This window comes from Lithobates pipiens, unplaced genomic scaffold, assembly GCF_037356315.1.
Source record: "Lithobates pipiens isolate NorthernLeopardFrog02 unplaced genomic scaffold, aLitPip1_a1.2 Scaffold_3, whole genome shotgun sequence".
NCBI lineage: Eukaryota > Metazoa > Chordata > Amphibia > Anura > Ranidae > Lithobates > Lithobates pipiens.
This window is the reverse complement of record NW_027507790.1, coordinates 83483708-83499041: the sequence shown is the minus strand read 5'-3', so window position 1 is coordinate 83499041 and position 15334 is coordinate 83483708. Positions and strand designations below refer to the sequence as shown.

The following is a 15334-nucleotide window of genomic DNA, read 5'->3' as shown; positions in this document are numbered from 1 at the left end:
AGCCATGTAGGGGACACAGCAAACGTGGAAGAAGGTGCTCTGGTCAGATGAGACCAAAATGTAACTTTTTGGCCTAACAGCAAAATGGTATGTGTGGCAGAAAACTAACACTGCACATCACCCTGAACACACCATCCGTGAAACAAGGTGGTGGCAGCATCATGTTGTGGGGATGCTTTTCTTCAGCAGGAACAGAAAAGCTGGTCAGAGATGATGGGAAGATGGATGGAGCAAAATACAGGGCAATCTTAGAAGAAAACATGTTAGAGTCTGCAAAAGACTTGAGACTGGGGTAGTTTCACCTTCCAGCAGGACAAACGACCCCAAACATACAGTCAGAGCTAAAATGGCATAGTTTAGATCAAAGCATATTCATGTGTTAGAATGGCCCGGTCAAAGTTTAGACCTAAATCCAAATTGAGAATGTGTGGCAAGACTTGAAAATTGCTGTTCACAGACGCTCTACATCAAATCAGACAGAGCTTGAGATATTTTGCAAAGAAGAATGGGCAAAAATGTCACTCTCTAGATCTGCAAAGCTGGTAGAGGCATCTCAAAAAGACTTGCAGCTCTAATTGCAGCAATAGGTGGTTGTACAAAATATTGACTTGGGGGGGGCTGAATACAGATGCATGCCACGCTTTTCACATATTTATTTGTAAAAATATGTTGTAAACTATTTATCATTATCCTTCCACTTCACAATTATGTGCCACTTTGCATTGGTCTATCACATAAAATTTCAATAAAATATATTTATGTTTTTGGTTGTAACAAGACAAAATGTGGAACATTTCAAGGCACTGTATCTGTGAGTAGTAAGTACAGGGGTTGAACCAAAATATGGAAATGCTACATGATTTGCAGGTGAGAAAGTGACAACATGGTTTGTGCTAAAACTGGAAGTAATGTAACATTCTTTTGCTTCCACCGTGTGATGAGACACCTACCCTGTTTCCCCGAAAAATAAAACCTAGCGTGATTGTCGGTGATCGCTGCAATATAAGCCCTACTCCCCAAATAAGCCCTAGTTGGTCTTATTTTCAGGGTAGGGCTTATTTTTGGGAAAACAGGGTAGGGCTTATTTGGGGGCAGGGCTTATATTGCAGCCATCACCAACAATCACGCTAGGTCTTATTTTCAGGGAAATAGGGTAACTAACAATTAGGAAGCCTCACGTTCTCTCGTCATTCACTGCGTATGGAGTCATGTTGGAGCCTCCTGAATTTCAAAGAGGGTGAATTGTTGGTACCCACTTAGCTGGTGCCTCTGTAACTGAAGATACCAATTTATTTGCTGTGTCGCAAGGTACGGTATCAAAGGTTATGACGGCATATACAGTTTCTGGGAAAATGTTTTCTGATAAGCATAAGCGCGCTCCACATGGTCAACAGCCTGAAAGAGACCAAAGGACATTGTGAAGGATTGTGACCTGGATTTGTGCATGAAGCATGGTACCAGGTTCCATTATCGCTTCTTATCGCCCTTTGGCGAAGATCAAGTGTAGTATCTGTTCTTATCAGTTGCCAAGAGGAGGCGCTGTGTTACTGCCCCGACTATGGTGGAGGTTGGGGTGGTGGCTATGCAAATCCTCTAGTGCAGGGGTCTCAAACTGGCGGCCCTCCAGCTGTTGCAAAACTACAAGTCCCATCATGCCTATGCCTGTGGGAGTCATGCTTGTAACGGTCAGCCATGCAATGCCTCATGGGACTTGTAGTTTTGCAACAGCTGGAGGGCCGCCAGTTTGAGACCCCTGCTCTAGTGTAATGGTACCTAGATGGTTAGTAACGATGCAAACCGAACCCGAAGTGTCCTAACGGACTTGGAGGTCAGCAATAGGTTCTCTGAGAGAATGCCGGAAGGTTACCCCTGGTGCGGATGGAGAGGCACTGGGTCTGACCGAAGGCCGGGTACCGAAGAAAGCCTGTGGTGCATGTGCCCCTGGAGTGGCAGTAATCTCACTGTGAGTGAGGATCACTTTTGAGCTATGGCACCTAGGTCACTGCACCATCACACTTTTTTCACACATGCCTTTTGGGCCAGGTCTTTTGACTAGGACCAGAGGAATTTTTATTCCTGGCTGAAAGGCCAGCCATTTATATATTGTATCACACAATGGCACTTATTGCACTTTCTTCACTTCCCTTCCCTTTTCCCCACCTTTACCTTGTGTTGTGTCCGTCACTTTATGACTTTTTTTTATTTTTTTGGGTTGTTGGGTTTGTACACTTCATGTTTGATTAGTAAAGTGTAGGTCCTCGGGCCTGCCCTGAACATCTTGGGAAGGGGTGGACATGGCCTTCTGGCTTGGTTCGCCTTCTCTCACGAGGTCTCCTTTTGGGGGAGCCCCACCTAGTAATTGGGGTGGTCTGTTTCGGCAGACCTCCCAGAGAACATGGCATGCCTGGTTTCAGCCAGATGGACCATGTGAAAGTACACCTAGTCCCCATCTGGAGCCTGGGGGATCACGGCAAAGGTCCATTCTCTTCGGAGGTGGACCATATTGAACACCCTGTGCACTTTTTTTGTCTCGCTTTTTGTGTGCGCTTTTTTTGCACCGGGTGGAGTTTTTTCAGTGTGTTCACACACCATGGGCTTAATAAAAAAGGTTCCATTATCCACCATCCATTTCAATTACCAGGAGAATTCAGGCCATCTTGGATGCCAAAAGTGGTGCAATGCAATATTAAGTAATGAGTTTGTTGTTTTAGCATACTAGTTTCAATAATATTATCCAACCCCTCTATAGTCTCTCATGTCTGGATTAAGAGTACGGCAAGTGTCGCACAGATAAAGATCGTACTTTTGTTTCATGTTTTTGAAAGTTATGTATAGGGATGAGCCGAACACCCCCCGGTTCGGTTCGCACCAGAACTTGCGAACGACCCCCGCGTTCGGTACGAACGTTAGAACCCCATTGAAGTCTATGGGACTCGAACGTTCGAATTGGAAAGTGCTAATTTTAACGGCTAATATGCAAGATAGTGTCCTAAAAAGGGTTTGGAGACCTGCCTCCTGCCTCAGGGGACATGGGTCACTGCAAAAAAAAGTTTTAAAAACTGCCGTTTTGGCGGGAGCACTGATTTTAATGACGATTAAAGTGAAAAAAAAAAAGTGAAATATTCCTTTAAATATGGTGCCTGGGGGGTGTCTGTAGTATGCCTGTGAAGTGCCACGTGTTTCCCGTGTTTAGAACAGTCCCTGCACAAAATGACATTAAACGGAAATAACACCATTTAAAACTGCTTGCGGTTTTAATGTTATATCTGGTTCCTGCAATATGGTTGAAAATCATTGAGAAACATGGCATGGGTAGCCCTCTCTGCCCATTACCAGCCTATTTGGGTCTTGTACGCATATTAAGGGGAACCCCGTACCCATATTAAAAAAAGGAAATGCGTGTGGCCCCCAGGCCCTATATACTCAGAACAGCAGTATACAGGCGGTGCAAACAAGACAGGGACTGTGTAGGTTTGTTGTGTTAAGTTGAATCTGTTTGTCATTTTCAACCGGTACATTTTTAAAGTGTAGCTCCAGTCAAAAAATCTATCTTTAAGCTTTTTGGAAAACATAGGGAAGGGTTATCACCCCTGTATAATTTGTTTTGTCGTCCATCTTTTTTCATCTCACTTGCTGCTGTCTCCTTGCGTTTGCAAGTAGGAGATGTTTGTAAGTTGGATGTTTGAAAGTAGGGGCCTGCCCTATATTATAGCGGTATGTACTGGGTACAGAGCACGCAGACAGCACGCACTATCTCCTAACACTACTGACTGCAAGCTCTATTATTAACCACTTGTTAGCCCAATGTTTGCATAAAGTGAAAGATGAAGTTATGCTGAGTAAATAGATATCAAACATGTCACTCTTCAAAATTGCACATGCCTGTGGAATGGCGCCAAACGTCGCTACTTAAAAAATCCCCATAGGCGACGCTTAAATTTTTTTTTACTGGTTACATGTTTTGAGTTGCAGAGGAGGTCTAGGACTAGAATTATTGCTCTCGCTCTAACATTCTCGGCGATACCTCACATGTGTGGCACATGCGAGCACATGGGGACATGGGCGCTTTAATTTTTATTTTACTTTATTTATTTTAGTTTGACATTTTTTTTCCCCAAAAATATATTTTTGATCACTTTTATTCCTATTACAAGAAATGTAAACATCCCTTGTAATAGGAATATGGGGTGACAGGTCCTCTTTACAGTGAAATCTGGGGGGTCAATATGACCCCACATCTCACCTCTAGGCTGGGAAGCCTGAAATAAAAAATAAAAAAAAGATTCTGGCTTTGATCGTACTGGCGAGTTGGTAGAAGCACCGGAGGGCGGTGAGGGGTGGGGGGCGTCTATGGCTGGGTATTTCAGGGTATCACCGAGTATGGCTGGGTATCTCTGAGTATGGCTGGGTATGGCAATTTATGGCAGGGTATTACAGAGTATTGGCGGGGTACTACAGAGTAATAGCAGGGTACTGCAGAGTATTGGGGGGTACTACAGAGTAATGGCAGGGTACTGCAGAGTATTGGGGGTACTGCAGAGTAATGGCGGGTACTGCAGAGTAATGGCGGGTACTGCAGAGTAATGGCAGGTACTGCAGAGTATTGGGGGTTACTGCAGAGTAATGGCAGGGTACTGCACTGCAGAGTAATGGCAGGGTACTGCAGAGTATTGGGGGTACTGCAGAGTAATGGCGGGTACTGCAGAGTAATGGCAGGGTACTGCAGAGTAATGGCAGGGTACTGCAGAGTAATGGGGGGTACTGCAGAGTAATGGCAGGGTACTGCAGAGTAATGGCAGGGTACTGCACTGCAGAGTAATGGCAGGGTACTGCACTGCAGAGTAATGGCGGGGTACTGCAGAGTAATGGCAGGGTACTGCAGAGTATGCACTGGTATTGCAGAGTATTGGCAGGGAATTGAGGGGTTAAATTCGGTGAGCAGCGATGTGGGCACTGCAAATGCAGCCCACATCGCTGCTGACACCGATCTCTTTCCCCTCCGCTGTACCGATCGGTACAGAGAGGGGAGGGAGGAACAGGCGTCATAACATGACGCCGGTTTGTTTCCAAGTGATCACTCCGTCATTTGACGGAGCAATCACGTGGTAAACGGCCGCTATGAGCGGCCGTTTACCGTGATGCGACCCGGCGGTCACGGATGCTCTCGAGTGCGCACACCTCGGGGCACGCGAGAGCAGAATTCTGGGAGGCCGTTAATTAACGGCCTCTCAGAGTTAAACAACCCCCCTGAAGCCGTTAATCGGCAATGGGCAGTTGTTAAGTGGTTAAAGCTAGATCACTAGCTATATAGGTGAGGTGAATATAGTGGTGTATACTGCAGTCAGGGCACAGACAACAACCACTACACAGCAGCAAGATAGGAAATCAGCCAAAAACGATTGGTGTGTACTGTGTTGAAGGTACACAGAACACCCACTGCTTCAGATGCTAAGTAACACACTACACGAGGCCGCCTCAAAGGCGGCCTTATATAGTGTGGGGCGTGCACTACACAGCCTGAGCTATGATTGGCCACAGGCAGGATGCCTGTGGCCAATCATGGCTCTCCTCGCTGCCGGCGCTGCGATTGGCCAAGCATGCGGGGTCACAGTGCATGCTTGGCCAATCATGGGGCAGCAATGCACTGCGCCACCGCAGTGCATTGTGGTCCGCGCGCGCGTCACTCGAATTTTGATGCGAATGGCCCAAACGTTCGGAATTCGCTGAACGGCCGAACAGCCAATGTTCGAGTCGAACGTACGTTCGACTCGAACACGAAGCTCATCCCTAGTTATGTATGGTATTAATGTGCATTTGCCAGAACTGTGCAAAAAAAGGTTTTAAAATGATATTGATGTCTCCCGCAGGTACATTCATATCCTAGGCAAAGTCAAGTTGTTCAGTTAGGAAGTTTCAAAGGATTTATACATGTTGTTTGTTACACATTTACTACTGTGAAAAGGGGTCAGTACAAGGAGTACCTTCACAATTAAGTATATTTCCCTTTTATCTGTCCAAACATCTTGGACTGAAAATTACCATTATGTGTACAATAGGATGGCAACACCTTTAGATTTGTTAGATTATATTAGTTACTGTAGGTTACTAGATTTTTTCTTAATACTATAAAGACATATTTTATTCGTGCTTCTTGTATACACTTTAAAATGTTTAACACTATTAAAGCATTCAGTTTACAAACAATAAAAATCTGTTTAAAAAAAAAAAAGCAAACAATATGGAGTTTCCTTGCTGTAGTATCAGCCTTAGTTCTGTGTGCACTAGTGACATTATTGCCTACAGAAAGGTCAAGCCATATGAAGCATACTAGTATGCTCAATGTGGTGTTGCTGAATAGCCATTATTTTAGGGGTTTTGACGTAGTTTCAGGCACTAGGACCAAATCTATATTGTGTGTTGTGATAAGCAAAACTATCCCAAGAAATAAATATTAGCTGCCATTGCTGATCATCTTTTGAAAATGTCACCGCTTTCATAAAATTTTCAGTCACCTATCCTAAACAAGCATACAAACAGTGATGTCAGAAAAACGAATATGTATTTTATTTTTCTAGCCCAGTAGAAGCCAGAAAACTATCTTTAGAAGGAGAGGTCAGCAATGTCAACGCCACCATTTCCTTTGGGTAGATGTGTATTTTCTTTTTACACACACTTTGCTAATGAGGTAAGACAATTACATTTGAGGAGCACCCTTTTTATTATACTTCATACAGACATGGCAGCCTTTCATAATATAATAGAATATAATATAATAGGGCACTGTGGGTAAAGCCCCATACACACGGTCGGACTTGTACAAACTTTTCCGTGGACTTTTGTACAAAGTGTGTTGTCCACAAGTTTGTATTGCATACACACGGTCGGACTTTTTGACAACAAACACGAACGTAATGACGTCACAACGTACTGACGCCGCTTCAAAAGAGGACGTTCAATAACTCCAGCGCCACCTTTGGTCAACTTCTGTATTGTAGTCTGATCGTTTGCAATGGTTCTGAGCATGCGTGTTTGTACCTTGTACAAAAGTCCGATGCTTTTGCATACACACGGTCGGACTTTGCTCCATCGGACTTCTGTTGTCAAAAAGTTTGTCCGTTCGCAGAGCCAACAAAAGTCCGATGAAAACAGAAAAAGTTTGTCCGATGGAGCGTACACACAGTCGGATGTTGCTCCAAAACAGCTAATTTGCATGTTTGTTGTCAAAAAGTCCGACCGTGTGTACGGGCCTTAACTTGTGTCTGAGTGGGCTGTTAACATTTGCAGACAGGGTGTAACAGCCCTAGCCCACATATATCAACTTATACATGTTCTCGTTAGCTACTTCATGTTGAGATTTGGCTTTGAATTCTAAAATCAAGTCTTAACCATTTTGCAATTTGCTCAAACAGAAATAGTGAGGTCACAAGAACAGCAAACTTTTATTTTGGGAGTCTTTTCTGATAGAAGCTAAATGATCTCAAAGAATAGGAAAAGGACAATACTACTCTTCCTTTGGACTGTAGCTGAGGGCGATTGGTAAAACCAGTTAATTGGTTTTCCCAGCAGCTGATAGTAAAAATTTCTCAGGTCTACATCATTCATCAAGTGCACTTTGCACTGTGGCATAACGAGTAGAAAAACACCCATACCAGGCTGCAAAAGGTGCTATGAGCAAGACATCGACTACTGGTTGGAGTTGCCTGCTTCTGTTTTGGCTTTAAAATCCAATCAGTGGGACATGTGTTCGGTGTTAAGGTAGCCATTTAATTTGCAACACCACAACACACAATACTGCATGTTGGTGTACTATTCTGAATGGATGACACTGAAGCACACCAATGCATTACCACAACGCAACTTTGTGAATCTGGCCTCAGTGTATTTAGTTTTCGTATTCTAGAAGAGATGTGGCAGCACAATCTAGGATCCATCTGCAAGAATGTTTGAGGTTAGAGGGTTTGCAACAAACATTTTGGATCTTTTTTTTAAATAAAATCTTGGTTTTCCAAACACAAATTTAATAGGGAAACTCCCAATATGATATTTAGGCTAAAGAGAGCATAGCACAATTTGCTGACTTTCAGTTCTCCATTTCAGGGATGAATCAGGACCAAATTTTTGCCTGAAATCAGTTCATAATTTGACATCTGTTCGTGGCTGTTGTAGATCTTGTATGGATCAATAAATGTATTTTATTTCATCATTATTAGCGCCACACCTCATTTAAAGTCCCGTGGGCAAAAATTGCTGTATTTGTATGTTTCAATAGGGATGGAGGTGCATCACGGGGTGTACCAGGCCGCATTTCATTGTCTAAAATGTTCAAGATGGCTGCACAGGGGGCCAGGCAGCACAAAGGCAAATTAGAAACGGATGAAAATGAAGAAAGCCACATTGCTATAAGTAAATCTACTTGTTTAATTACACACTTTCATATACTATTGTCAGTTTTGTAGAAGGTCTTCTTGAACAAGTAGACGCAAAAGTCACTATTCTGACTTCCTCAGTTTTGTGTACATTTTTAGCTTGAGCTATGTGAGCAAAATGCTTTACTCAATTTTATAAAAAAAAAGAAAAAACATATACAAAATCCCTTCAAATGGATGCAGTATGTTTCTGCATGACACTCCCTACTGGCTGTCCAGAGGTGGAGACCCCTAATGCAGCCTTTTCCAACCCGGGCGCCTTGGCAAAATGCAAAATATTGACTCAAATTGCCCAAAATTGTCAGCATGATGTCAGGTGGATCTAGTCTGCATTTTGGTTAATCAAAGCCATGGGGTTTTAATTTGTGCAGTATTAGAACCTTGGACACCGTGTGAGCCAGCTGCTGAGAGTCTAATAAATGTAAAAAATTCATAAGAAAGACACGGAGCACCTAAAAATGTTCTTGTTTGCCCTTCTCTGTCAGCACTGGAGCCACATTAGCTGAATGAGGGAGGGAAAGGAGAAACACTGGAATACTAGTCCGTACAAGTGTGCAAAGGTGTATAAAATAAATCATCGCTAATGTTGCATGTCCTACATGTGTCGATGCAGCTGCATTATGTGAAACCATTCATTTGTTTTACATTTTGGAATGGGGTGCCTCAAGATTGTGCATAATTTTAAAGGTTGCCTTGACTGAAAAAAAAAAGTTGAGAAACACTGTTCTAAAGAGTCTGAAGATGAATGTCTCAAGTGATATCAGAATACTGAACTGATGGGGGACTGGCCACTAACTCAAAGTATGGGGTGTGTGGTGGGATGATCCAAATATCTTGAATACCTGGTGAATAGCCATACTTGGTTCTTAAAACAAACAGCTGACAAGTATTATCAGACATCCATGACTGTTTTCTCAGGGGTGGAGCCCATATCCTAGCACATCAATAAGCTAAACAATTAAGCCATTTCTCATTGCATCCAACACTTTATGCTTTTCCCAACATCACCCCCTCCCCTTTTTTTCACTTTGTCCTTCAAAATTTTGAGCTGCTGGGATGCACTTAAATCACAAGACAATGTATGTTATTTGTGTTATTTTATTTATTGACACCTCTTCTCAGTTTTGTTACATCTTTTTGTAGACAAACACTTAAGAGTCCATTCACATAGGGGCAACACGACTTGCAGTGTGACTTTGGGAGGCAACTTAGACACGACATGAGTATGAATCACAGCGTGACTTCAAGTCGCTCCCAGACCAGGCGACTTTGGCTGTTGCCAATCACAGAATAATCAGCTCTCGAGGGGGAACTCCACGCCAAGGGTTCCCCAAGAGCATACCAGGCCCTTAGGTCTGGTATGGAATTTAAGGGGAACCCCCCTACACCGAAAAATAGGGCATGCCAGAACCCTATCCAAGCACGCAGCCCGGCCCGTCAGGAAAGGAGGCGAGGACGAGTGAGCGCCCCCCCCCCCCTGAACCGTACCAGATCGCATGCCCTCAACATGGGGGTGGGTGCTTTGGGGAAAGTGGACACCCTGCGGGCCCCCCCCAACCCAAAGCACCTTGTCCCCATGTTGATGAGGACAAGGGCCTCTTCCCGACAACCCTGGCTGTTGGTTGTCGGGGTCTGCGGGTGGGGGGCTTATCGGAATCTGGGAGCATCGGAGGAAGAGAAGGGGAAGAACACGGCCACCGCTAGTAAAAGAGCTGGAAGAAGATAGCGGAGGAGACAGCAGAAGAACAGGAGAGCGGGAGAAGTGGCCGGACACCGGGAGAAGAGGCTGAAGAGAGCAGAGAAGTCGGAAGACAGCCCCGAAGTTGGAAGAAGACCCCCAGAGCTGCCTCATAAAATGACTTTAAAAACCTGTGTAGTGTGTTTTTTTTATTGACACTTTTTCCCTCAGGTGAATGGGTAGGGGTACGATGTACCCCATATTCATTCACATAGGGTGGGGGACTCCCCAATTCCGATAAGCCCCCCGCCTGCAGACCCCGACAACCAACGGCCAGGGTTGTCGGGAAGAGGCCCTTATCCTCATCAACATGGGGACAAGGTGCTTTGGAGTGGGGGGGCCACAGGGCGCCCCCCTTTCCCCAAAGCACCCACCCCCCCATGTTGAGGGCATGCGGCCTGGTACGGTTCAGGAGGGGGGCACTCGCTCGTCCCCACTCCCTTTCCTGACTGGCCGGGCTGCGTGCTCGGATAAGGGCCTGGTATGGATCTTGGGGGGACCCCATGACTTTTTTTTGGTGTAGGGGGGTCCCCTTAAAATCCATACCAGACCTAAGGGCCTGCTTTTCCCCTGGAGGGGAACCAATGCCGGTTTTTATTATTAGAGAGGCGACTTTTCCTGTAAGGTTGCTTCACTATATGTGGAGATCCGACTTGGAGGCAACTTCCATTGAATTCTATGGGTACAAGTTCCCTAGAAGTCAGATTGAAGTAGTACAGGAACCTTTTCTGAAGTCGGCGCGCCTGCAGTAGTGTGCATTAAGAAGGATCCATTCACTTACATTGTTTTTTTTTATGTAGCGCGACTTGAGGCGACTAGGGGCGTCTTGAAGTTGGATCCAAAGTTGCCCCTGTGCGAATGGACTCTTAATGTCCAGGTACAACTTAAAGTGATAGCAAAGTCTTGTTTTTTTTTTCCATTAAAAATAACAAACATATTATACTTACCTGCTCTGTGTAGTGGTGTTGCACAGGAAGGCCCAGATCCTCCTCTTCTCAGGTCCCCCTTCGTTGCTCCTGGTCTCCCCCTTCAGTTGAGTGCTCCCACGGCAAATAGCTTGCTATGGGGGCGCTCAAGCTGAGGCACAGCTCCCTGTGTCCATTCAGACATGGAGCTGCAGCCTGGTCACAACCCCTCTCTCACCTCATTGGCACACTGACTGACAGCAGTGGAAGCCAATGGTGCCATGCTGCTGTCTCAACTAATGAGGAGGTGAGTCCCCAACAGCAGAGTCTCTCGTGTAACATCGCTGGATAGAGATAGGCTCAGGTAAGGATTGAGGGCCTGAATGCAGTAAATAACAAAAAAAACAAAAAAACACCACCTTTACAACCACATTAAAATAACAAACTGAACACAAACGACTCATACAATTTATTAATAAACTTATTAATAATCGATTACAGAGACCCTATATTAACCACTTGCCGACCTCTGCATGCCGATATATATGGCGGCAGATTGGCGGTGGTGGGCAAATGGGCGTGCCTGTATGTCTCCTTTAATTGGCGGGGCTAGCGGGCGTGCTCCCACCGCATACAGCCTGCGGATTGGATGTCCGCCAGCGTCCCACGATCATGTCATGGAGATGCCTATGTAAACAAGGCATTTCCCCATTCTGCCTAGTGACATGACAGGGATCTACTGCTCCCTGTCATGTCAGTGGTAGTCCATCCCCCCGTTAGAATCACTCCCTAGGACACACTTAACCCCTTGATCGCCCCCGTAGTGTTTAACCCCTTCCCTGCCAGTGTCATTTACACAGTAACCAGTGTATTTTTATAGCACTGATCGCTGTATAAATGACAATGGTCCCAAAAATAGTGTCAAAAGTGTCCTGTGTGTGATTAAAAAAATAAAAAAAAAAAAAAAAAAAAAAATCGCAGATTGCCACATTTACTAATATTTAAAAAATAAAGAAACGCTATAACTTTTATGCAAACCAATCAATAAAGGCTTACTGCAATTTTTTTTTACCAAAAATATATTAGAAGAAGAACACATAATCAGAGGAAACTGAGGAAAAAACGTTATATATATATATATATATGTGTATATATATTTTTTTTTTTTTTGGGGGGGATATTTATTATAGAAAAAAGTAAATAGTTTTTTTTTTCTTCAAAATTGTCGCTCTTTTTTGTTTATAGCGCAAGAAATTAAAACTGCAAAGGTGATGAAATACCACCAAAAGGAAACTCTGTGGGGGAAAAAAAAAGGACGTCAATTTTGTTTTGGTGTAACGTCGCACAATTGTCAGTTATAACTACACCGCGCCGAATCGCAAAAAGTGCTCTGGTCAGGAAGGGGGAAAAATCTTCTGGGGCTGAAGCGGTTAAGCAAATATAGAGATGCCAGGGTGGGATTGAACCCTTTTACTGCTATTAATGTATGGCATACAACAGTAGCAGTGGTGCGTGTAAATCTGGCAAGCCGACTGTCGGCCTTTAGGTGAATGTGATCGGGCAGCTATGCACTTGCATGAATGAACCCCCATAACATATGCAGCCTCCCTGCCATGTTTCCCAGGCTTCACTATCCGACCAAAAGCTCTGGACCCTCATAATGGGTTTTAGAGTAGAGGGGAGGAAGACCAGCAAACAATTGATTACAAATTCCCCTAGCTGATAAGAAGCCAGTAGGGATAAGGATTCAGTCCCTTCCGGGTTTTGCTTTCACCTTTCCTGGGTGCTGTGGCCACGGAAGAAGCTAGTGGAGAGCAATTTGCACTTTATTAGCTTTAGCGGAGTACAAGTGAGACATTGGGGTCTTATAGACCGCTGATGTCTCATTAAAGAACCTGGCACAGTAAACAAGCTATCACATAGGGGGCGATTGGTGGTCCCTTATGTGGTAGCAAGAAAGTGATTAAAAAAAAAAAAATGTAAATTGTTTTTTTTTTAGCTCACCCATACAAACATTTGTACCTACACATTTTACATATCATCATGCGCATAAGAACAATACTAGTGCCATCATTCATGGTTACCTCTAAACAGATGATCTGTAAGGGCTTTTGGAAGCATTGCCTATGAAAAATGTTTGGTACCAAAGCTTATTGCCATTACACAGCTTGACATGTTGGGTATCGCATTGCAACCTTTTTTATGGTTTAAACAAAAAAAAAAAAGGTAGGTAATAATTTTAATGTACACAAATGCAATATAAGGTTATATAATAATCTTATATTTAGGGTCTGGGCTTACTGTATACCGTTTAGGTGTTTTAACTAATCTTCAGGCCTAAAATGATTGTTTTAATTTGAGCAAAAAAAATGCAAAAACATCTGGCAGCACAGCAAAAAGGATTAAATGTTCCAAACAAGCAAGTTTGCCATTAGGCGATGGACAGTTCTTGTTAGCTTCTGTGTATTGTACAGTTCATAGCACAACTATGTAACAGTTGATATGTACTTTTATGTAAGCTCTATTTGTTAAAGGGTTACTAAACCCACAATAGTAAAATCTGTATATGTAGTAAAGCATGCTGGTTATACTCACTGTGGAACCTAAGGGGTTAATCATCCACATTGAGTAAAAAGGCTGTTTGGTCCAGTCTTCTTCTGATCTTCCCCTTCTTTTACAGTCCCCAGTCAATTTCCTGATAGTACAGAGCCTTTGGGGGCACTCTGCACATGCTCAGTTTGGTGTGTATTGCTAGATCCCCCCCCCTTTTTTGGGGAGGGTGCATGTGATCGACACAGGGCCAATCAGCACTGTCCAGACAGAGGGTCAGGGGTCATACAGCCTCATAGGACACTAGGAGGAGAATGAAAAAACCTCCTACAAGCTTTAAACAGTGCTCACCTGGACACTGATAGAAGTCACAGGACTGTTATATATTGCTGATGAGATAAAAAGTATTTAGCAGTTTAGGTTTACTAAAATAATTGCATTTCCGTGCACTGCGGGAAACAAGATCTAGTGAATGTAGGGTCCTTGGTTTAGTAACACCAACGTTGAACCCAGGAGGGGAAAAAAAGAAAAAGCTACCAATAAAACCTACGCTGGACAAATCAAAAGAAAACTAAAAAGGAGAAATCTGATGTTATTTTGCTGTCTGTATTCACAATATTTTCTGAGTCACTGATGTGAAACAAGTATAACGATAGAAAACAATACAAGGAAGAGGAGTGCACAACCACCCTAGCGTAATACAGTTTATTGATAATATGAAATGTGCAAACCACCATAAGAAAAAAAATAAAATAAAAAAAATAAAAAATAAAAAGGGAAGAAAACCACTGCCAGCGAAACGTGTTGGGGTGGACTTCCGGGACAATATTTCTCATCACTGGAATGGAAACAAAGTGTCTGTTTGTGCTCCTATGTTGATACATGCCTGATTATTATTTTTTATAGTGGTGCAAGTGTAGTTTTATAAATTTTTAAATAAAACTGGACATTACTACACTATAAGAGGTTTCGCTACCTTTTCCCCCTTGCAAGCAAAGTCTGTACAGAGCCTTACAGGTGCAGGATTAGCATTAAGTAAATGGTAAGATCCAGTCATCTATGTGTACAGGATACGACCAGCTGACTGAGAACCTAATGGATGCAAATGTTATGCATATCCCGGTTTGGGACACTTTGTGTGAGGTATGACCTTCTTTGCAAAAAGAGGTCATATATTTCTGGTGCAGGCAGTGTGCTTCTATTGGGAAAGAGAGGAAGAGGAAAAACACCATTCTTCTGAGTAGAACTTTTCTTCATGTTTGGATGCATTTATTTCCACTGAGCACATTACCTAGGTCTGTATACTCTGGACTTTTTTCATAATTGTTTGTCTATTTGATATTATTTATATACATTTGCACTGAGCACTTTTATTAGGATTGTATACATTTTTTTTTTTGCACAGGTGTTTATTTGATATCTATAGGAGTGCAGTCTAGTTTTCATTCCTTTATGATATTAAATTAATGTTTTAAAAATAAATATTTTAATAGAGGGTGAGTGCTCTGTTCCTGGACATTGGAGTAACTGTAGTATGAGTTTTCTAGACAGAACAAGCAAGAAGTTGAATACTTTCAGATCACCTCTCTAGCGGAACATAAAAGAGAAACTTTTTTTGCTCACTACTTCTTGAGAAAAGAAAAAGGATGTGTACGCAGTGTCCCAACAATAGACACCTACTGTGTATTGCTTGTTCTAGGTCTGTGACCTACTAG

The 15334-nt window shown here is 43.2% G+C and overlaps 1 pseudogene; it reads left to right on the top strand.

The window, feature by feature from the left end:
• Positions 1 to 1469: 1469 nt before the first annotated feature.
• Positions 1470 to 1595, top strand: LOC143941782 (U2 spliceosomal RNA; annotated as a pseudogene).
• The last annotated feature ends 13739 nt before the right edge of the window (positions 1596 to 15334 follow it).